At 47.0% G+C, this 24,739-nt stretch overlaps 1 pseudogene; it reads right to left on the minus strand.

Annotated features, from left to right (window-relative positions):
* Window positions 1-1,418: 1,418 nt before the first annotated feature.
* On the minus strand, window positions 1,419-1,519 carry LOC127483058 (U6 spliceosomal RNA; annotated as a pseudogene).
* Window positions 1,520-24,739: the final 23,220 nt, after the last annotated feature.

Here is a 24,739-nt window from a genome sequence, read left to right on the forward strand (position 1 = left end):
GGCTTCTTTTAGCAACTGATATTAAGAAAGTAAGAAATAAGTAAACATACCAAAGATTTGACTAACAATAAAGCGTATAACAGGGATGGTATAGCAGAGAGAACCCAGCAATTAGAGAATATGTATTCATTCCAAACACACAGGAACCACTGATATTAAATAATATATCAAGCCCTGATTCAATTCAAAAGATTGACATACATCCCGTATGCTGTGTCTATAATACAATTAAGTTATAAATCAAAAGCAATAACAAAACAGTAAGAGTGATGCCATTAAGTTTTCATGTTTTGGAAATGTAGTGACATAGAATGAAAACATTCATAAAACAAAGAAAACAAGTAGAATTAGAAAACTGAACTAAAGTATACTACAGTAATGAAGTCTTTTTTTTTTTTTTTTTTTTTTTTTTGACAGGCAGAGTGGACAGTGAGAGAGAGACAGAGAGAAAGGTCTTCCTTTTGCCGTTGGTTCACCCTCCAATGGCCGCCGCCGCGCGTACCGCGCTGATCCGAAGCCAGGTACTTCTCCTGGTCTCCCATGGGGTGCAGGGCCCAAGCACTTGGGCCATCCTCCACTGCACTTCCTGGCCACAGCAGAGAGCTGGCCTGGAAGAGGGGCAACCGGGACAGAATCTGGCGCCCCGACCGGGACTAGAACCCAGTGTGCTGGCACCGCAAGGCGGAGGATTAGCCTACTGAACCGCGGCGCCGGCCGGTAAGCAAGTCTTTTAGATTCAGCTACATCAGAGCTTAGAGAGAAATTATATACTTAATGCTTGTATTAGAAATTTTTAAAAATTCACATCTAATGAGCTAAACATTCAACTTAAGAAATCAATAGAACATTCTCTAATTACTTCTTTTGAGAAGTGTCTGTTCACAGCATTTGTTCATTTTTAATAAAAATATTTTGTGTTTTTTTGTTTTGTTTTCCTTACATGTTCTGGATGTTATTTCCTTGCTAGATATTAGTTTTCAAGTGCTTTCTCCCATTCTTCAGGCATCTGTTCACTCCATTTATTGTTTCCTTTGCTATGCAGAGACAATCCCTGTGTTTGCTGCCTGTGCTTTGGAGATCTTATCCAAAAAAACCATTGCCTCTACTTCCTTAGAGCATTTCCCCAATGTTTTTTCTAGCAGTTTCATAGTTTCAGGCCTTACATTTAGGTTTTTGAGCCACTTTGGATGGTTTTGTACATGAAGAGAAATAGGGACCAATTTCATTATTCTGCATATGGATATTCAGTTTCCCAGCACAATATAGTGAAGAGTGTTCTTTCTCCACTGTATGTTTTTCGTGCTTTTGTCCAAGACAGTGGGTTTATTTCTGAGTTTTTGATTTTTTGTGTGTCAGTTTTCATGCCATTTTGATTATTTTGGCTTTGTGGTGTGTGACCTCGTTTTGCCCTTTTTGTTAAAAACATGAAATGAGTCACAAAGTTGTGTGTTGTCCTTGCACAGGAGCCATGCTAATCTTTGCAATCTTGGATTGTAGAACATGCACTAGCAAAGTGAGCATGCAAGTTTCATTTTTCAGCAAATAGACTGCTGTATTTCACCACATTAGTATATTTGAAGGAATAAAATGTTAATTTAGAAGATGCAGAAAGGCATTTATAAAATTCAATATCATTCAATTTTTAAAGGTTTATTTATTTGTTTGAAAGGCAGAGTTATAGAGAGGCAGAGGCAGAGAGAGAGAGAGAGAGAGGTCTTCTATCCTCCATCCTCTGGTTCACTTTCCAAATGGCCACAATGGCTGGAACTGAGCAGATCCGAAGCCAAGAGCCAGGAGCTTCTGCCGGGTCTCCCAGGTGGCTGCAGGTGCCCAAGTTTGTGACCCATCTTCCACTGTTTTCCCAGGCCATAGCAGAGAGCTGGATCAGAAGTGGAGCAGCCTGGACTCGAACCAGCACCCATACGGGATGCCGGCACTGCAGGCGGAGGCTTAGCCCACTATGCCACAACGTCAGCCCCAATGCCATTCATTATTTTTTAAAAAGTCTCAGAAAGCCATGGCTAGATGCAAACTTTCTGTCTCCTATAAAATGAAATTGTATATCAGGATCTAGATCTATACAGTATTACATATAAATATATACTACATATGCTATATTTAAATTTCATGAGATATAACTAAAACATTTTGTCTAAACACAAAGACACAGTAATATAAAATTAAAGGAGCCGGCGCCGCGGCTCACTAGGCTAATCCTCCGCCTAGCGGCGCCGGCACACCGGGTTCTAGTCCTGGTCGGGGCGCCGGATTCTGTCCCGGTTGCCCCTCTTCCAGGCCAGCCCTCTGCTGTGGCCAGGGAGTGCAGTGGAGGATGGCCCAGGTGCTTGGGCCCTGCACCCCATGGGAGACCAGGAAAAGCACCTGGCTCCTGGCTCCTGCCATCGGATCAGCGCGGTGCGCCGGCCGCAGCGCGCCGGCCGCAGCGGCCATTGGAGGGTGAACCAACGGCAAAAAGGAAGACCTTTCTCTCTGTCTCTCTCTCTCACTGTCCACTCTGCCTGTCAAAAAAAAAAAAAAAAAAAAAAAAAAAAAATTAAAGGGACGCATAAAGGGCCTTATATTGATCTTGTATTAAATAACTTCAGCATATCTAATTTTGAAGCTTTGCAAGCTCCCCTTCTGTATCTGGGATTAAGATAAAGAAGCTGCTCTCACCATTTTTGTTCAGCTTTGCGCTAGACGACTTAGCATGATAAAGAGAGAGAGGGAGAACAGACTGTGAGGATTTAAGAAGATAATGAGACACAATTATTGTTTGCATATTATATAACTGTGAATGTGGAAAGTAAAAATAATTTATGGAAAAAACATCAGACTCAATGAGCGCCTTTAGCAAGATTACAGGATACAAAATAATATGCAAAAATAATTTGCTTTTTTATATCCTAGACACACATAATTAAAAATGAAAAATTTTAAAATAAAATGTAAAAAATATTTTTAAAGACCCCTACAGAGGACATTATGAAACATTATAAAGACACATTACAAATACATACAGAAATGACTATAGACAGCAAATAATGTAATCAAAATATTATTTATTGTAAAGATGTCATTTCTCCCCAAAAAACATGCCGATTCAATGGAAAAAATACAAAATGAGTTCTGTGTTTGTTTTATGGGGGCTATATAAGCTGATCTAAAATATACTCATATGTACAAAATTTTAGACAAAGAGAACCAAGACTCTTGTAGAAAGAGATTGCCTCACCTTGTATCAGGATTTATTCCAAAGCTATAGTAATTAAGATATAATACTGTTTGCTCAGAGATAAGCTAACAACCCAGTGGGCCAGAGTAGAGTATGACAGCATACATCACGCATGCATGAATAAAGAGGCACTGGATGCAAACGAGGACATAATGCCTTCTCAGTGACTTCTTCTGAGACCACTGCGTGACCCTAAGGAGAAACCTGGCACAGCAGGTGTTTTCCTTTGAGAAAAGACCCCAAGGACATGAATGTTTCTCTATCAAGGAAAAAAACCAAATGAAGTGAAGTGAATCATAGCCTAGTGCCTGCTGACAGGTAGACAGGCAAACAGCCTGGCGCAACCCTAGGACACAGAAGGAGAGAGGAAAACCAGATGGAGGAACTCCACAGTTCCTCTTCAAGGAGCGAAGTCTCAGCGACTGCTCTCCTCCCACTAAGCCTGCCGTCTGCACAGGACTTGGGTGCCTGGACACGCTTGGCCGCAAGGGTGGCTGGGATCAGAAAGACTGGGCACTTCTGCCTGCGTCCTGGAAGGCAGGCTCTGCCAGCAGCTAGGAGGACGGAGTAACATGGGACATGGGGGCCCTAAGGGAGAACTGGACGAGGATGAGACAGATGTGGAAAACGGAGTGCGTGACTTAGCATCTCTTTATACCCTCACAAAAACAAACAAACAAAATATTAAGGATCCCTACCTCACACCAATTCCAAGTACATAAAAAAACCCTACATGAAAGCAAAACCATGAAGTTTTTAAAAGATGATACAGGATAAAATCTTCTTGTCCTTCAGGTAACAGGTAAATGCTAATTTAAAAGATTAATAAATGTGACTATTAAATTAAAAATATTTGTCCAATAACATGGAGAAAAATAGGAACCACAAATAGCAGATGTAAATTCTAGTACCCCATATATATGCAGACTGTTATTAATTTATAATGAGAATTGGCCAGCGCCATGGCTCACTAGGCTAATCCTCCGCCTGTGGCACCGGCACCCCAGGTTCTAGTCCCAGTTGGGATGCGGGGTTCTGTCCCAGTTGCTCCTCTTCCAGTCCAGCTCTCTGCTGTGGAATGGGAGGGCAGTGGAGGATGGTCCAGGTGCTTGGGCCCCTGCACATGCGTGGGAGACCAGGAGGAAGCACCTGGCTCCTGGCTTTGGATCGGCGTAGCGCCGGCCGTAGCGGCCATTTGGAGGGTGAACCAACGGAAGAAGACCTTTCTCTCTGTCTCTCTCTCTCACTGTCTAACTCTGCCTGTCAAAAAAAAAAAAAAAAAAAAAAAAAAAAAAAAAAAAAAAAAGAAAAGAAAAGAAAGAGAGAGAGAGAGAGACAATGACAGAAGAGTAGGAGGCATTAAAGAATTGTTAGTGATTAAAGACTCGATAGCTCTTGTGAAAACAAATTATTTTTAACAAGGCTCTTTGATCTTGTAGATGGGTACTCATAGAAGGGGGGTTGTGTGAAACAGTTTGGCCAGTGCTGAGAAATTTACTGGATATTCCAAATCTTATCACTTCTACTTATAGCTACTACCTCTACTGACCACTTCTGGATCACAAGTGCTGCTGTCACCTGCTTTTTTTTTTTTTTTTTTTTTTTTTTTTTTTTTTTCTGACAGGCAGAGTGGACAGTGAGAGAGAGAGAGACAGAGAGAAAGGTCTTCCTTTGCCGTTGGTTCACCTTCCAATGGCTGCCACAGCTGGCACGCTGCGGACGGCACACCGCGCTGATCCGAAGGCAGGAGCCAGGTGCTTCTCCTGGTCTCCCATGCGGGTGCAGGGCCCAAGCACTTGGGCCATCCTCCACTGCACTCCCGGGCCACAGCAGAGAGCTGGCCTGGAAGAGGGGCAACCGGGACAGAATCCGGCGCCCCAACCGGGACTAGAACCCGGTGTGCCGGCGCCGCAAGGCAGAGGATTAGCCTATTGAGCTGCTGCGCCAGCTGTCACCTGCTCTTGATGCCCTCTCTCAGCCTTGCTACTTGGTGTGCACAGCAGAGGGTGGGAAACGTGTTGGATTTCATTTATTTTTGCTTTATTTATTTGAAAGGCAGGGAGAGAGAGAGAGAGAGAGAGAGAGAGATCTTTCATCTATTGGTTTACTCCCAAATGGCTGCAACAGCCAGGATTGGCCAAAGCCAGGACCCAGGATCTCCATCTGGGTCTCCCATGAAGGTGTTAGGGGCCCAAGTACTTGGGCTATCTTTCGCTGCTTTCCCAGGTGCGTTATTAGTAAGGAGCTGGATCAGAAACAGAGCAGAGACCAGCATTGTCATTAAACCAGCATCTCATATGGGCACCTGTTCTAGTGCCAGCTGCTCCACTTCCAATCCAGCTCCCTGCTAATGTGCCTGGGAAAGCAGAAGATGGTCCAAGTGCTTGGGCCTCTGCAGTCAAGTAGGAGACCCAGATGGAATTCCTGGTTCCTTACTTTGGTCTGTGTGACCATTTGGGGAGTGAACCAGCAGGTGGAAGATCTCTTTCTCCATCTCTCTCTCTCTCTCTCTCTCTCTCTCTCTCTCTCTAACTCTGCCTTTCAAATAAATAAATAAATCTTAAAAACAAACAAAGACGCAGCAGAGCCGCTGGGACTTGAACTGGCACTCTGATATGGATGCTGGCATCGCAGGTGGTGGCTTAACCTGCTGCACCACAACGCCAGCTCCTGTTTTAGACTTTGATAGCAGGAATGTGAGTCACGTATCCTGAAAAGAGGAGGAAGGGAATCCATAGTCCATGGAAGCAGAGAGTCACCAGACAATGGTGCCTTGGAAGAAGAACTTGGTACTGAATGAAGAGAATGCCTAGAGGAGCCTGGACCTGAGGGATTGAGACGTGCTGGTCAGGGCAGGAGGTGGAGCTGACTCCAGCTAGGGGGGGTGGTTCAGGAGGCCTCTGGTAGGGGTCTGGGATAGACTGAGCTGCAGGTTACCGTGTGCTTATTGTCCTAACGCTATCCAGGAGCTTGTAGCAGCTTTGGTCAAATATTCCTCCCAGGCGCCAGCTGCTTCCCAGAGGGAAATTACGGAAGAGCTGCAAGTCATTAGGATTCAGAAGGGGATGGCACTCCACGAGGCCACTCGTGAGGGCAGTGGACACTTGCCAGGAGTCTCCTCGGGGACTTTCAACACGGAAGACAGGAGTCAGGGCTACCACTCCCAGCCACCCCTGCTCTCCCCACGCCTCCCCTTCCACTGACAGTCTGCCGGCTCCCCACCCCTCCCCAATTTGGCTTTATCTGGGGAGTCAGCAAGTTCTGACTTTGCTCTGCGGACCCTGCTCATCCTCTGGGCCGGCACAGGGTGGCAGAGGGACTCTGCCAGACCTCGGCTGCGATTTCGGAGGGCGCAGGAGACAGCTGGAGGAGTCAGGTCAGCTAGAGAGTGGGGCATCACAAGCAGCACAGACTGGGCTTGTGCAAACCTCTCTTCCAAATATATCTCAGAGGTTATTTGAGACAACTGTGCGTAGCTCCCAGGGCACAGGTGTGGAGACACGGGGTGGGAGCTGTCCAAGAGCCAACTGCTCTCCGAGGCCTCATTTGTCTCTCTCAGGTCAGGGAGCAAGTGTGGGCATGTTCCTGATTTAGTGTCCGCCTTGTCGCCCTCCAGGGGAGAGAGTCCCAGGCCCAGTAGGTGCTGCCCTTGTGTCTTCACAGCTGTGTGCTGTGTGCTGCGGTGCTCGGTTGCTACAACCCAGGTCATGGAAGAAGAGGGACTTCTAGCAGAGACGGGACTGCTCCAGGTCCAGAGGGCCTCCCAGTGAGGGCTCAGAGGCGACAGCAAAGCCTGGCATCGTCACACGGGCAAGCCGCCCTGTGCCCCCTTGGTAGCTTAGCCTGGCCCAGAGGACAGCACCTCCCCTCCAGACTCCAGGGGCTCATGTCCTGGAATCAGACTCCCCGTGTAATCAAGGCTGTGGGAAAGGAGATCATCTTTGCCTGCTGTTTTAATTAAATGATGGGGAAATCATGATCAAGCAGCATCCAAGACAGACAGCTTCTTACGGTCCCAAGGAGAGCAGCCATCACGCCATTTGGAGGCCTGGCGCTGCCGTCACAGCAGAAGCAGAGGCAGGTCTGATGGGGCTGCTCGTCTACACAACCCAAATCTCCTTCTTCACCCCAGAACAAAGCCGTTCAGGGGTCCCCTGCCAGCACTGCCTCTCTGATGGCCTTGGAAGTGCGGAGCTATCCAAAGTGGCCCTCGTTCTGTAGTCCTGCTAAAACCCAGTGTTTCCCCTACCTAGCCCCCATGACCAGGTAAGACTGGGCTGGTGGAGGAGGAGGTGGGCACCCCTCCTGGCAATGCTGAGGCAATGCGAGTGGAGTAGAACGCAGCAGGTGCTGAGAGAGACCAAGAGCTGGTGTGACTCGATTCAGGCCACGGCCCCTCCCTCCAGATGGCCTCTGTGCCCAGATGAAGACGGCCCTGGCTGGGGAGCAAACTCACGCCTGTCCAAAGATTAAAGAGGAAAACCTGCTTCCATGGAAGAGAAGCGGGCTGGAGAAAAGCACAGAATTTTCACTTCTAATAAAAATAAAATTAAACTGCCATTGAGGGAAATGAAGATGGACTTCCGAGAAGGAAGGAATTTGGTCATTCTGACCCATGGAACGTGGTCCAAATAGCTCTCAGAGAGCAGGGCGTGTAGCACCTCCTGTAAAACCAGATTAGTCAAAGCAAGACATGGGAATTCTAGGCAGGCTGTGCCCCCGTGCCCTGGCTGGAGAGCTCCAAGTTCAACTGGCAGATGCTGGGAAGTATTTTATTTGGCCATTGCCACTGAAGCCACTCCTGGTAGGCAGTTTGGAATCTGCTGTGTGCTTCTCAGACCACAATGTGCTTTGCAGGCCCTCAGACACCTCCATCGGCTCAGTGCCTCCTGGCTGGGCTGGCAGAGGACTCTGTGCCAAGCTCTAGGCTCTCCGCCCTTCCCACAGCAGAGCCCTTGCCTGGCCTGGTGTCCAGTGCTCTGCCCAGGCCTTTTGGCAGCTTGGAAACAAGCACAAGCACTCAGATCTGTAGTATGGGCCACTGGCGTCTCCTTCCATCTAACAGAGAAGGTGTGGCTAAGGCAGGTACCCCTGTTGGAAGCTACCGGTGACAGATGCAGGAAACCTTCCCTCGCATTGGAAGGCTTTTGCTTTTCAAAAGAAATTTAAAATTAAGGGGATTGAATTCCAAGTGCCTGTCACAGGAAGTACTAGGAGGTTGGTTGATCAGCCACTGGAGAGAGACTCACAGCTCCGAGATTACAGTCTCCATCCCATGCACACAAAGGCTCCAAACCACCCTGAGCTCCCAGAGGAGTTAATCCCAGTGGCCTTAAAACACTGCACACACGCGCGCACGCACACACACACACACACACACCTGGCCCGTGGAGGCAGAACGACTAGGAATCCACGGCAGCGACTCAGACCAGAGATAACCTGGGCCGACTGGCGGCAGTGGAGTGCAGAAATAATTAGGAAGTGAATCTGGCGGAATCCAGAGGTGACTGGACATAGACAGCAGAGTGGGGAGGCCAGGCCAGGTGTCCAGTCTGGGTGGCCATGTGGATGGTGGGGCCGGAAGGAAGGCAGTCAGGGAACTGAAGGTGAGCAGCATGGACCTGGGCAAGTTGGGTGGGGCTGCCTTAAAGGGGCCAAGGTGGGATAAGAGAAGAAGGGCCAGTGTCCTTGGTGATGGAGGCTGAAGGGGGTGGCCAGGCACACAGAGCACCCACGCAGGAAGGGCTCAGGGCTGGGCCCCTCCTGGACCCTCTGCGCCCTGCACAGGCCCTCCTCTGTGGCCGCCCTCAGCAAGGTGAGGCGCTGCCCCGATGTGCGTTCTCCTTCCCCCTGCTGCTGCAGACTGACCTTTCTGAAAGATCCTAGAAACCAGGCTACCCCGTACTTCATAACCTCCAATGGCCCCTCGCGCCTTCGGGATTCACGCACACCACGTCCGTGTGTCAGCTTAATCATCGCTCACAGAGTGTCGCCGTGCTGTCCAAAGAGTAGAACAGCAAAGGCATGAGTACAGCCCACTACCTGGACGTTGTAGAATGGTCGGAGATGAGCTCAGAATCCTTCAGTATTCTATTGGCCCGTGGATTGGTAAGCACCAGAATGTTCCAGAATGTCAGAAATGGGGGGAGAGGGTGCTTCCAGACACCAGATGATTCTGCACGTTGGGCAAAGCCCTGTTCCCTCTTATCACCCCCTCCTGCCTCTCTTCAGAGAAGTGCGCGTGAACTGTAGGCCTCTGGTCCTGTCACTCTCATGAACCAGACTCTAACACACGCTTTTCCTCTTTTCCCCCTTAATGCACTTTTGCCTTTTATCCCCTATTTTTTTTTCCAGATTAATTACTGCACATTATTTAGGATTCGTCTTAAAAAAATCACCTCCTTGAGAACTTTCTGGAAATCTCTGATGCCTACAGCTGGGTTAGGCATCTGTCATTTTCATCCCACACCTGGGCTTCTTCCTCCTTTCAATTGTCCTTGCTGTCTCCTCCCCTTAAGGCCAAAAGCTGCATCTTTATTTTTATTTCTTTTAAGATTTATTTATTTATTTGAAAGGTAGAGAGAGAGAGAGGAGAGAGAGATCAATCTTCCATTCTCTGGTTCACCTCCCAAATGACTGCAACAGCAAAGGCTGGACCAGGCCAAAATCAGGGGCCTAGAACTCCATCTGGGTCTCCCATGTATGCAGCACAACCCCAAATTCTTATGACATCTTCTGCTGCTTTTTCAGATGCATTAGCAGGGAACTGGATCAGAAGTGGAGCAGCCAGGACTGGAACTGGCATGCATAGGGGATACTGGCATTATGGGCAGCAGCTTAATCCGTCGTGCCACAACATTGGCCCCAAGGGGCTGCATCGTGCTCCCCTTTAACACAAATACCCAGCATCAAGTACCAAGCACTTCATAATAACCTTTCCTCTCTGAAAACCTATGACTCTATTTCTCCATCGTCAGGCTCATGTAGATGCCTGAAAACTTCCTACTCAATCCTTACCTCTTTCAAAGAGCTAACCAGACCTGCAGCCGCATGGGTCTGTAAGCACAAGGATTCATTAACACACCCAGGGGGGCGTCACTGGAGACAGGACTGTTTGCTATAGCGTGGCAGGAGCAGGATTATAAACTGGAGCAAGTGGCCTTTGGGGAGTAGCAGCATTTAATTGTTATATCTTGCTGTCTCCATTATTCTAAGAAGCTGGGGTAGAAAATGAATATAAAACAGTTAAGTCATTCCCCAAAGGAAACTGTTTAATAACTTTCCTTTTAGAGAGTGTCTACATAGCTTTCACATAACTGGGTAGAAAAGTCAAAAGCAGGCTTGATGCCCGGCTACTTTAGACCAGGGAGGGATGGTCTCACACTCCCCCAGCACCTTCAGCCCTTCCATTCGGGCTTGAGACAGCCTGGCCCTCTATAGCTGGATACACCAGCATTTGAAAGGCCTGGAATTTGAAAACTGTGAAGCGCTTTAGGGACTTCAAAATTTTTCACACCACAATAAACTTAGCTTCTAGTTCTATTTTCCATGTGCTGCTCCTCCGCACGCGGAGGAGCCGCACTGGACCGGGCGCTTGTTGTTCCCCTTTTTTTACAAGTCCTTTCTATAATAAAGCAAGAATAAGTAAACAGCAAACTCCCAAAGCAAGAATGAGTAGAGAGAAATGAGAAAGAACGAAGTAACGAACTTCCCCGCGAACTCTCCAACGCACTCTCCAACCAACCCACACCACCATGCCGTCTCTCTCCTCCTATATAGTCCTCCTCCGCCAATCCCAACTCGGCTGCCCACACGCCGAGCACGCCGCTCTCCTCCAATCAGGAGCAGCTCCTGCAGCTTGTCAAGTTGGTGAGAGGCAGCTGGGTAGAAGCTGTTTACTCCTCTCCCAGCGCCATATTGTGGGAGAGCAGATGCATAGAATAAGTCTTAATTCCAGTAACAGTCTAGTCCGAGTTGCTCCCCACACCATGAACTTTTTAAAGTATCCCCATATAATTCCACAACCTCATTTCAAATATTAAAAAATTACTCATGTACAGGTACGTTTATCAATACACATGTGCTGCATCCAGTTAGGGGCATGGCTCAAGATAGCAAGAAGTTGGAATGTATTCTTAGAAGGTCAAGGGATTCAAAACTCCCAGGAGCTTTGATCATGAAGTCCTTTCGTCCAGGAGCTGGGAGCCTGGTGGGGAAACAGGTCATCTAAACGAGCCATTAGAAGAAACAGGAAGAAGCTGCAGGTGCTGGCGAGAGGGAGCAGCCAACCTGGAACAGAACAGAGGGAGTCAGCCCCAGGCTCTTAGAGACAGAAATGCAAGAATGGCCATCTCAGGTCGGGGTTAGCTGGGCGAAGGGCATGGGGGCACGCAGCACAGGGTCCTAGGCATATACAGAAGCCTTGAGGTAAGAACTGCAGGCAGATGTTGGAAATAGCAAACGGTGCGGAGAAACTATACCAGGGACTTGGATGGGAATGGGGTGGGGAGTAGTGAGAGGGGAAAGGGAGCCAAGGCCAAATGCCAAACCGTCTTACAGAGTAATGGTCACGCGTAGTAGTAAGGAGGGATTTAGCTCTTTCCCTGGGGTCAACAGGGAGAAATTGAAGGGGCATGAAAGCAGACGATGCGTTCTCCAGGGATCCCTGGCTGTGCGGTGTCCAGGCCTGGAGAACCACAAGGAAGCTGCAGTGCGGAAGGAGATCCTGCCCAGCAGTGACAGCAGGTGTAGGAAGGAACGCCGTAACACAAAGGCACGGGAGAACGGCTTACAGGGAGACTTGAGCGTCCTTGCTTGCTGACTGGGGTGGGGGTTAGGCATGGGATAGAATCAAGGCTGACGTCAGGTTCCAGAGTGGGTGACAGGCCGGTACCTTTCCCCAAGAGGCAAACACCCATGAAGAGGCAGCAATGTGAGGCAGGGAGAGCGAGAACCACCCACTGAGAACTTACGGTCCACCTGGCATTGAGATCAAGGCTATTATAGTTATCACCACATTTCCTTCTCACTGCCACATTTCCAATTAGGTAAAATTGTTGCACCGAGTCTACAGGTGAGAGACTGAGGCAAACGTGGCTCAGCCAAGGTTCAGACACAGGGCTAGGTAGAAACCAACAGCGTTGTGATGTTTTCGGGTGCTGATTAGATATGAAAATTGGATTTCAGGAGAGCAGTTCACCCCAGTGTCCTCCAGGCCAAGTGAAGAGAGGGTTCCAGGAAAGAGGGCGTGATTGACAGTGCCAACGCTGCTCGGCTAAGACAAGGACTAGCTGAACCTGCTAACAGGGAGGCTGTTGATCTCACCACGAGTGGAAGCAGTAAGGTGGTGGAGACAAAAACTGTTTGGCAGGGACTCCAAAGAATGGGAGGTGAGGAAGTGGAGGTGGGGAATATTCAGCCAAAGAGCTTTGCTACAAGAGAGCAAAGGAATGGGGCAGTCGAAAGGAAGATTATGTTTCTAAAATGAAAATTAACTACTATGCTTGTATGGTGATGAGAAGGAGCCACTGGAGAAGAGAACTGTGACTTGGAGGAGGAGAGAAGCCGGGAGGTAAGTGGGTGGTCGCTCCTCAAGAGGGGCAGGAGTGAATGCACCCATAAGGGTGTAGGGCTTTTGGACATAAGAGCAAGGGTGTTGATGGATGCCCAGCTGGGAAATTAAGAGGCTTTTCTTCCTATGTCTTCTGTCTTCTCAGTAAAAGAAGAAGCAAGACTATTAGCTGAGGGTAAGGAGACGTGTGAAACAGTTGTCAGGTCTGGAACTTACTGGAGATCTGATAAGTTTAAAAATGTTCTTCTCCAGCTATGTTCACGGAGATGGGTGTAGAATGGGTGGACAGCTGGCTTCAGCAATAGGAGTAGGGGTTTTCTGCAGAAAGTGCAATGAAAGGAAAGAGAAACCAAGGCTGATACAAGGGAGTAAAGGGAAGGATATAAGGGAGTAGTAGCTCTGGGGAGTGAACTGAGCCCAGCCCGAAGCTGGAGAGCCCAGTGGGTTAAACACTTGTGGGAGCCCAGGCACAGAGGAAGCCAGTTGGGAACCTGGCAGTGGTCAGGTTTCCTTCCACACTTAAAGAGAGGACTGCATCTACTAAAGACGAGGTCCTAGCTGTGCCCGAGGGAGAGGGTGACTGAGGGTGGAAGGAGGTCACGGGGGCAGGGAGTGAGCAGCTGAGTGGGCAGCAGGCTGGATGAGCCCCCTCCAGGAGTGCTGAAGCCACAACAGCATGGCAGGCAGAGTGTGGAGGAGGCAGGGGGCCAGACACTAAGCTCCCTGAAGAAGATTGTGGGACAGGGCAGCATGTCACTGCAACTCACAGGGACAGGAGGCGTAGGACCCAACTAAAATACCCCAGGGGGCCACTTAGGAAGGAAGAAAGTTCACATCTGCTTAGAGATTCGGAGCTTCCCAGTCCAAGAGGAGGTGACCCCATTGGCTCAGGGATCTGGGGAGGCTGGGGGATGGCAGCCAGAGGATCACATGACAAGTCAGGAAACAGGGGAACACACTCTGCCTCCATGTCTGTCTGCCTCTCTTTATAAAGATTGTGGTTCCCTCTTGGGCTGTACACTTGCAACCTAATCCAATCCCATCACTTCCCAAAGGCCCAGCCCCCAGACACTATCACTGGGTTGAAACTGCCATCTTTAATTCATCAACCACTCACATCAGTCCATTAATGGGTAACTTTTGGGGATGAAATGACTACATGAGTTTGGGAAGCCAGATCCTGTTCAAATTATAATACCACTCATGTGCAAACTGGGTGGAGGGATCACCAAGGTGGAACAACCTGCAATCTACTAGGCCTAAGGGAGCCGGTAGGTGTCGCGAGTGCGAGCCACACTGAGCTGCACAGAGTTGCGTGGGTGAGGTCAGGGACCCATTGCCTGAGGCACACGGTAGAGGTCTCCTGGGACCAATCCTGGTTGTCCCTTAGGATTGTTGCGTCCTAAGTTCTTCTTGGGGTGTGCTGAACTTGACGTGCCTGCAGGGCATCCGAGATGTTGAAGTCCATAAAGTGGTGGGAGCTACAGGTCTGAGACGGAGAAGACAGGGCCATGTTGGGCACACAAGATGAGGAAGTTGGCCATGCGTGAAACATGGAAAGGATCTAGGATTGCCTGTGCTGTGGTGCAGTGCGTTAAAGCCCTGGTCTGGAGCATTGGCATCCCATATGGGTGCCGGTTCGAGTCCTGGCTGTTCCACTTCCAATCCAGCTCTCTGCTATGGCCTGGGAAAGCAGTAGAAGATGGCCCAAGTCCTTGGGCTCCTGCACCCATGTGGGAGACCCGGAAGAAGCTCCTGGCTCCTGCCTTCGGATCGGCACAGCTCCGGCCATTGCAACCATTTGGGAAGTGCCTCTCCTTTTCTCTCTGTGTAACTCTGACTTCCAAATAAAAATAAATAAATCTTAAAAAAAAAAAAAAAAGGATCTAGGACAGAATTCCCAGACACACCAACACTAGGAGATGGCAGCAATGAGAAAAGCTACACAGGAGACAGAAGGAGCACCCAGCGGACATAGCAGAAGACTCAGCTGGCGTGGTCCCTCCCCGCTGGCCGAGGAAAGAGGACCGTGACAAATGCTGCAGGGAGACCACCTAAGGTAACGACTGAAATCTTTCCGCTGGATTTAGCAATACGTGCTAAATCCAGTGCCCTGGATGAGAGCCATTGCCACAGCTCCAGGGAGGAAGCAGCCAGGCTGCAGCAGGTTGGAGCATCAGTGGACAGAGTGGAGAAAATTGTCCCAGCTGTGCCCGCCCAGCTGCGGCCCCTTGCACAGACTCCCTGACCTCCCCGAGCCCCTGTTTTCAACCCAGAACCCAAGATCGCTGTAATTAAGTAGGGTTAGGTAAACAACAGTGTGTTTGACAAACAGGTGTGCTATGAATGGTAACTACGGTAAACCTGACGTGTGTTGTTATTGCTATCCGGCCGTGGAAGATTCGAAGAAGACTGTAACAAGAATGGGATGTGCAGTTAGTAGATTTATTTTTGCTTTCTTTTAAACATTGAACAGATTCACTGGATCATTTTTTAGAGATGGAAAATATAGCTGTAACAAGTGAAGAAAACCGTCCCTTGTTGCAATGAACCCACGACCTTGGCAGTATCAGCTCCTGCTCTAAGAACAGAGTGGACCTGAAAATCCTCAAATGCGTTCGGAAAAGCCACAAGGGTTCCCAGAAAGTGTGGCTGTTAGAAACCCTGAGAATTGCCATCCACAGCTTCAATAGGCCTTATCGCTCCAGCTACAATATGCTTTCTGCAATGAAATGTTGTTGATTATACAGCCAGGCTATGATTTCCTGATTTGTGCCACAATATCTCTCGGGAAGGAAGTTAGATTGGCATGCATTGAATTCCTAATCCAATGCCTAATTTTGTCCAAGGTACTGTAAATCTTGATGTGTTACCTGAAGGGAAGCCTTCGATTTCTGAAAAAATGAATATTACAGAGTTTTCCGTGACCCAAAGAGACTTGTGCAGCAGGCACAGTATGGATTTTCTCCAGACAGATTCAGGCTGAATATAGAAACCAGCAAGTGCTGATGTCACCAGCTGTCCCTGGGGTCTGGTGGCCCCTGACCTCGAGCCAAGTAGATTTCTGAAAGTCTGAATTAGCACCAGAAATAAATGAGGTGACGATGCTGTTCTTCTTGAATAAAGTGCTGGAAGATCAAATATGAGTGTGCCACTGAGTTTCTATAAAGAGTTGTAAAGAACCACCAGCCAGGTCTGCAAGCCTCTGGGGATAACCAGGATGGGGTGGGAAGTCCACAAAGCCAGCTGCAGATGGATTGCTGGGAAACAAGCCTAACTCAGCTTACCTCCTCCAGGAAGTCCTCCCTGACACCCCTAGGTTCAGCAGAGATGGGGGTGGGGGGGTGTCTTTTTCTTTATGTTTCTGCCGTCTCCAGAGCTTAAATTTTTTTAAAGATTTATTTATTTATTTGAGAAGCAGAGTTACAAACAGTGGGAGGGAAAGACAGAGAGAGAGGTCAGTCTTCTATCCACTAGTTCACTCCCCAAATGGCCACAACGACCAGAGCTGAGCCGATCAGAAGCCAGGAGCCAGGAGCTTCCTCCAGGTTTCCCTTGTGGGTGCAGGGGATCAAGCACTTGGGCCATCTTCCACTGCTTTTTCAGGCCATTAGCAGAGAACTGAATCATAAGTGAACCAGCCAGGTGGCCGGCACTGTGGCGTAGCAGGTAAAGTTGCTGCCTGCAGTGCTGGCATCCCACATGGGCACTGGTTCGAGACCCAGCTGCTCCACTTCAGATCCAGGTCCAGCTGTTGCAGCCATCTGGGGAGTGAACCAGCAGATGGGAGACCTCTCTCTCTCCCTCTCCTTCTCTCTCTGTGTAATTCTGACTTTCAAATAAATGAGCCGAGACTCAAACCTTTGCCCATATGGGATGCTGGCGCTGCAGGCAGAGGCTTAACCTACTGCGCCATAGTGCTGGCATCCAGCTTAAACTCTTGAAGCTGTTATTTTTGAAGCCTTCAGAATTCCGCCACAGGAATGGTTCCTGGGCTTTACCTGGTGGGTAGGGCTATTGGGAACTTAGATTCTTGTCCTTTTCCAAAGGATTGAGGAAATGTCAACAGTTGTGGGGAACAGGCCCTTAGAAGGGGAAGGAAAACCTCTGTACTTGGTGTCCTCAGCACCTGCAAAGAATCTGTTGGCAGAGATTGGCTGATGAACTGAGCTGATGATCTGAGTCACCGTTTGCCCTGGGCCAAGTCCCTGAGTGTGTGTCCCTCCCTACTGCGCCCCTTTGTCCACTGCTTCAAGAGTTTCCAGAAGAAGAGATGGCAGGTGAATCACTATCACCCGAGAAAAGATATAAAGTTCTAAACTGGTCTCCAAAATGAGGTTAAGGTTAAAGATGAAAGCAGACCGGCGCCGCGGCTCACTAGACTAATCCTCCACCTGCGGCACCGGCACCCCGGGTTCTGGACCCAGTTGGGGCGCCAGATTCTGTCCCGGTTGCTCCTCTTCCAGTTCAGCTCTCTGCTGTGGCCCAGGAGTGCAGTGGAGGATGGCCCAAGTGCTTGGGCCCTGCACCCCATGGGAGACCAGGAAGAAGCACCTGGTTCCTGGCTTCAGATGGGCGCAGTGCAGCCGCAACATGCCAACCGTGGCGGCCACTTGGGGGGTGAACCAACGGAAAAAGGAAGACCTTAAAAAAAACAAAGATGAAAGTAGAGGGGCCGGTGCTGTGACGTAGCAGGTTAAGCTTCCACACGCAGTGTCAGCATCCCACATGGGCGCCAGTTCAAGTCCTGGCTGCTCTACTTCTGATGCAGCTCTCTGCGATGGCCTGGGAAAGCAGTAGAAGATGGCCCAAGTCCTTGGGCCCCTGCACCCACATGGGAGACCTGGAAGAAACTCCTGGCTCCTGGCTTCTGATCAGTCCAGCTCCAGCTGCTGCAGCCATTTAGGGAGTGAGCCAGGGGATGGGAGACCTCTCTCTTTGTCCCTTCTCTGTCTGTAACTGCCTCTCAAATAAATAAATAAATCTTTTTAAAAAAGGTGAAATCAGAGCATTCTCAGCAACAGATATCTGAACCAATAGGAGAGAGCAGGAGATAGAGACGGTCCTTTTGCACTAGAGTGGGAAAAAAGAGACAGAATGGAAATGGACTTGGGACCACATTCTAAGGAGTCTTGAATGCCTGCTACAGATCTTTGGCTAAAATTCAGTCAGCAATGGGAGCCACTGAAGGTTCTGGAGCAGAGAAGGGTCAGCAAAAGTTGCTACTTACAAGACATGGTTGTCTGAGTTTGTGTTAAAATGACAGCTTTCATAATTATCCACTGTGTGGACAGTGAGCATTTTTAAGATTAATCACTGTTTCTTGGATGTCATTACTGCGTATATGCACAGATAATCTAAATGAGGTCATCTGGATTTCATCGCTAGCATGCATGGTGTTCATGCGGAAATTGGTAGGTCAGTCTCTGCTGCAAGGGTCGCACTACCCCAGGCACTGTGAGGTTGCGGGCAAGTGTGGAGTCAGATTTCTTCCTGTCTTTTACTCTCTTTGTCTTTGTTTTCCTCAGTCTGTCTTCTTCTCTCTGAATGTTTTCCTTTGTGGTTGGGTAGGTGCCGTTCCCTGCGCCTGCAGCTCCGTGGCTTTTTCTTTCCTTTGGCTTCTTCGCATGTTTAGCAATATCTTTGTGTCTCTTTCTCTTGGGCTCATCTCTCTCTGGCTGTTCTCTCTCTTAAACTGCTTCCTTTTACATCGGTTCCTTCTCTTTCTTTCTCCTTTGTGTGTCAGTGACCAAATATGGCTGCTTCCATTCAACCTTTACAATATTTTCCAATTCACCTGCCCAGCAGACTGACTACCAACTCTGAATCCCAATTCCGGATTCCTGTAGGGAGAGGAACTTCTTGGCCCAGCTTGGATCCGATGTCTATTTCTGGTTCAATTCAAGTATAGTCAGGAAAGCACAAAGTGAGGGCAGGGAAGTGTCAGGGGGTTAAAAATGAGTTCATGCTGCTGATCACCAGAACACTGGGGTCCCAGCCAACTGGCAAAGAAAAGGGGAGACAAAAGAGGGAGAGATGAAAGAACTTAGAAAAAAAAATAAAATGTCTACAATTTGGCAATATTATAAATATCTCCCTATAAATAGCAGAATCAAGCCAAATAAGAGAGTGTAGCTGAGTTTTGAGACTTAAGATCAATTTCAGAAATCCATGTTATTTCTTTACATGAGCCCTGATTAACTAGTGAATATAACTTTTAAAAAGACACATTTTACCACAGCCACGAAGCCCACAAACATATAGGAGCAAATCTAAGTTCTAGTAAATAAAGATACATGTCTATATGATGATTTTAATGAAGGGAGATCCAGTCTAAGGTCAAAAGTGAGACAACTTACTAGTATTAAGAATTTCAGTTCTTCCCAAATTGCTCACAAATTCAATACAATTCCATGCAATTTTCCAAGTAGAGTTTAAAGGCACTCGATAAGTGTACTGTACCACTTACAGGGAGGCAAAGGACTGCAAGAATTCCCTCTGAGGCACTCTGGGGCTTGCACAGCGACGACCATCAGCTGAGGACAGGACTGGAGAGTGGAGCCTCAGCAGGTGCACTGCAGTGGCCCTGTGGGAACTGAGCAGAGCAACAGGGCAGAGAGAGAGATCTCCTGGGACACAGGAAGAGGGGTGGAATGGAGACCACAGCAGAGACAGCCCCCATAGCTCAAAAAGCTGGACGTTGGACAGTAAGGTACAAGGAGACACTCAGAGCCGTGGGTCCCTGCCAAAGGAGGAAGTCTTGATTCTAACCTCAAAACACTTGGAGCTAATCATGAATTGGACCAAATTAAATGTGTGAGAAAGCCCCAAACTCAACCAGAGACTGGATTATGTCCTATGCTAGCAGCTGGAGAGAAGGACCACACCTTCTTGCAGAAGATAAAATGACCTCATTCTCTACTGCTCTTTTTCACACAATATCTGAAAGACGATTTTACAAATTATGAGACCCAAGAGCAATCAGGAACATGTGATTTACTGTTAAAAGAGAAAAGAGCAAAGCACTCATTTATTTAAAAAAAAAAAAACCCTTTCAACAAAGCAGAAATGGAAGGTGCATGCGTTTCTTCCTGCTACTATAATTAGAGCTATAATGAACTACAAATGAGGACAAATTCAATGACTTGAAACACCGCAGATTGGTTATCTTACAGTTCTGGGGATCAGAGATCCAAACGGTCCCACTGGACAGCAGTCGGTGTTGGCAGGGCCGTGCTCCTGCCTGGGGGCCCTTGGGGAGAATTTGTCCCCTGGTGCTTTCCTGCCTTCAGAGGTCACTGGCGTCCTGAGCTCACAGATCTCTTGCTCTGTCTTCAAGGTCGTCAGCTGTGACCTTCCCTGATAATCTTCACCGTAGTCACTTCTCCCTCCGTGCCCTTCTCCCTCCCTCTCTGACTTTCACGGACCCCTGTGATTAAGTTGGGCCTATCGAGATCATCTGGAATGATCTGCCATTTGAAGGCCAGATGATTGGCAATGTCAGTTCGTCTGCAACCTTAATTCCCCTTTGCCATGTAACTTAGCATACTTGCAAGTTGCTAGAGCTAACGCAGTCAGCTTAAGGAGTCTGTTATTTTGCCCACCACAAAAGGGAATTTCTTGATCTGCTATAAGGCACTAGTGGAAAACACATAGCTAAGATTACAACTAATGGTAAAACGTTGAACACTTTTCCCTGAACTGGAAGCAGTTCTAGAATTTCCTCTGTCTTCATTTCCAGGTAACAATGTGCTGGAAATGCTACTCAGTACAATAAGGCAAGAAAAATAAGGCATAACAAGTGGAAAGAAAAAAAACAGTGTTTATTTACAAATGACATAATTTCATACATACAAAAACATAGGGAATCTCTGAAATTTAGTAAATGACTTTAGAAAGTTTGAAACATCTGAGGTCAATATTTTAAAAATAGCATTAGCAGTTGGGTATTGAAATTTTAAGCCATCCATAACAGTGTCAAGTAAACCATAAAGGTAGCATGAATCTAACAGAAGGTATGCAAGACCTCTGCACTGAAAACTGCAGAATATTTATGGGAAAAATTTTAAAAAATAAATAACTGGAAAAATGATGTTATATTCATAGGTTAGAATAGTTAAGAGAAAATTGCCAATAATCCATCAATCCATCAAACTGGTATACTCCTAACCAAAATATAGGGGAATTTTCAAAAAGAAATTAAGAAGTGATTCTACAATGTGTATGGGTGAGCATTTGGCTCAGCAGGTAAAATTCCTCTTGGGATGTGAACATCCCATATTCGAGTGCCTAGATCCACTCCCTGGCTCTGCTTCTGACGCCAGCTCCCTGATAATGTGAACCCTGGGAGGCAGCACGTGATAGATCAAGTACTTGGGTCCCTGCCATTCATATGAAAGACCAGGATTGAGACTGAGTTACAAGCTCCTGGCTTCAGCCTGATCCAGCTCTAGTTGTTACAGGAATTTGAGGAGTGAAACCGCAAATGAAAGATTTCTGTCTCTCTCTGCCTTTCTAACAACAACAACAACAACAACAACAAAACCCAAATAAGTAAACATTAAAATTAAATGGATATGGAGTTATAAAGGATCTTGACTAGCCAAGGCCATTTGTAAAAATATGAACAAAGTTAGAGGGCTTATGCTACTGGATTTCAAAACCTATTATAAAGTTATAGTAATCAATATAATGTATTATTGGCATAAATCACAGATCAATGTAACAGAATAGAAAAATCCCAAAATATACCCACACACATATTTGATTTTTTTCTGACTAAGTCATCAGATAATTCAAGGGGCACAGAAAATATTTTAATGGAATGTTAATCAACTTAATATAGTTGGGAGAGGGGGTCAGAGAATTGAGCATAGACATCTATCTCAATCCAGACACAGAAGAATTTAATTTGAGAGTAAATGTAGACCTGGATGTAAAAAAATGGAACCCCAAACTCTCTTGAAACATAGGAAAATGCCTCTTGGGCAGAGATTTCTTAAGTGCAACTCAGGTAGAAATCAACTTAAAAGAAAAATAATGGAAAGATTAGGCTTCTGAAAAATTAAAAATTTTCTCCTGATCAAAATATCCCATTAAGAAAATGAAATGGCAAGGCACAAACAAAAATTAAATTCACAATATTTTCATCTTGCAAAAGACCACATCTAGCAGGTTGGAGAGGGGAGGAAGTGCTGGGAACTCCTCTGAGCCAACAATGAAAAGATAAATATTCCCACAAAAGCAAGGACAAGAGACACAAAGAGACGCTTCATAAAGATGAGCTAATAAGCACGTGGGAATGCACTCAACATCAACAGTCATCAGGAAACGTGACTTGAAGTCAGAATGAGATACATTCTCACCACTAGACTCGCTTCTAGCAAAAAGCATGGTAATGCCAACTGTCGATGAGAATGTGGAGCAACTGGAACTCTCAGACTAGGCAAGTAAAACTGCTACAGTAATTTTAAAGACTCTTTTGACAGTACTTACCCCAAGACCAGCAACCCTTCTCCTAGGTGTACACAAAGAAATGAAACGCATGTCCACACAGAGACTTCAACAATCTCCTTTTGGATGCCATAAAAAACTGGGTGCAATGCAAATGTGTACCAGCAGGCAGATAGAAGAATCTGGGCAACAGTGAAAGGGAGGAACGCTAACAGCTGCAACAACAGAGGTGAGTGGAAAGATGGCATACCTGAGAGAGTAAGGACGGTCTAACTCGATTCATGGGAAATTAGAAATCAGCCAAACCAACCTGTAGCCATAGTAAACAGAAAGTGCCATGACTTGGGGGAGAGATTGGCAGACAGTCAGAAAGAAAATGCCAGGAATGACCAAAATATTCTACGTCTTAGGACTGCCTAAGGTAATTGTAGATCTGTTCCTTTCATATAAATTATTAATTTATAATTCTATGCATAAGAAACATGAAGATTATAAATATTCAATTTAATGAATTTGAAAATTATGTATAACTTTTGATGTATGCAAGTTTGAGCTCCATCATTTCTATGGAAGAATAAAAATTCATAGTGAAATAAAACAGCCTTAAAAAGAATGAAAAGGGAAAACTTACTTTATCAACTAATAAAATATACTATGAAGCCATAGTAATAAACTCCAGTATTAGTCTACAAACAGAATACACACTGATAAAACAGAATAGAATGTCAAGAAACACACATTATCATACTTCTGATGAGATAAAATGACTGCAAATCAAAGAAAATGTTGTTTAATCACAGTGTCGGAAAAACTGGAACCCAAGAAAAGTAAAGCCAGATACATACTGAATATCATCGTGTTCCAAATAGGTGAAAGAGCTAAACACATCAGAGGAGCATCTAGAATGATCAGAATAAGATGCAAAGCACTGTTGTGACACCAAGGGAGGACAGCATTTCCTAAAAGCACAAACCACATTGCAGACAGTAGGTGGATTTGAGCTTGTCAAAATAATTAAATAGTTTCAGTCCAATGAAAGATATTTAGAAAGTGTTAATAGAAAACAGAATTAAAATATATATTTGTCGCATTTAATATCAACAAGGAATTAATTATTTAGAATGTACAAAGAGACTCCCAGAGTGAAAAAGGCAAATAGACAGCCACTGCAAATTTAAAACGTTCAAAGGATCTGACTTAGCAATTTCTAGAAAAGAAAATTCAAAGGGCTAGTAAGCATGGGAAGGGTGCTTAAGCTCATTAGTAATCAGAAACACGCTGATTAAATAACAAAGAGCTTAGCACTTATTTGACTGGAAAAATTGGAAAGCTGGATCATGCCAAGTGCTGGAGGGGATGGGGGGCATGGGCGTATCCGTGTGCTGCTGGGACGTGCTGCACACATGCTGGAAACCTCTGGGGGTGCTTAGTGTGATATTTGCAGGTATGTGTGACCCAGGTGATCTACTCCTGGGATCTACTCCTGGGAAATTCTCACACAGGTCCAGTCACGTATCTGAGGATGTTGGGCTATCTCAGCCTGCAGGGGGGCAGGAAGAGTGAGTGACCAAGTAAATCATGGTAGGTGCTCACATGGTGTGTGCACTAAGCAGCAGTGACAGATCAAACCTGCATAGAGCAGGGCCAGCCTTGTGGCTCAGCAGCTTAAGCTACCAGCTTGTAAAACTGGCATCCAATACCAGAATGCTGGTTTCAGTCCCAGCTGCTCCCCTTCTGGTCCAGCTCCCTGCCAATGCACCTGGGAAAGCAGCAGAGGATGGGCCAAGTCCTTGGGCCCCTGCACCCATGTGGGAGACCTGGTCCCTAGCTCCTGGCTTTGGCCTGGCCCGTCCCTAGCTGTTGCAGCCATTTGGGGAATGAACCAGCAGATGAAAAACCCTCTCTCTCTCTCTCTCTGCCTCTCTCCCTCTCTCTCTCTCTACCATCCCCACTGTCTCTCCCTCTCTCTGTGTCACTCTGCTTTTCAAACAAATAAATCTTCAAAAATTATGCACAGCAATGAGGAAGCATGAGGAAAATACAGAGCTCAGAAAAGTAAGAGAAGGAAGTATATGACGCAACACCACTTAGACAAATTCAAAGTACGAGTCACAGGACAACATGTTGCTTGCAAAAGGGTGCACACTTCACACCTCACCATGACTGGCTGAGGATGGAAGCTAAAGGGGTAGGAAGGGAGATTAAGGAAGTAAATAAAACAAGACAGGCAGCTTGCATGGGCCAGTGGCCACCAAGAGCCACGCACCATGAGAAGGGCCCACTCAACTTCTGCACCCAAGACGGAAGATCTGGTTGGAGCAACTCCTTCCTGGGGACGGAAGGAGGGGGGACGTGGAGGTGGGCTGTGCAGCCACCAGGTTATGACGAGTCCACGGTGCACCAAGTGACGACAGAGGAAGTACATTCAGCCCTGGATGTTCTGAAAAGAACAAAGCGAAGTCTAGAGAAGCTAAACAACT

Source organism: Oryctolagus cuniculus, chromosome 4 (assembly GCF_051225735.1).
Source record: "Oryctolagus cuniculus isolate XC-2025 breed Fujian yellow rabbit chromosome 4, ASM5122573v1, whole genome shotgun sequence".
Classification (NCBI taxonomy): domain Eukaryota; kingdom Metazoa; phylum Chordata; class Mammalia; order Lagomorpha; family Leporidae; genus Oryctolagus; species Oryctolagus cuniculus.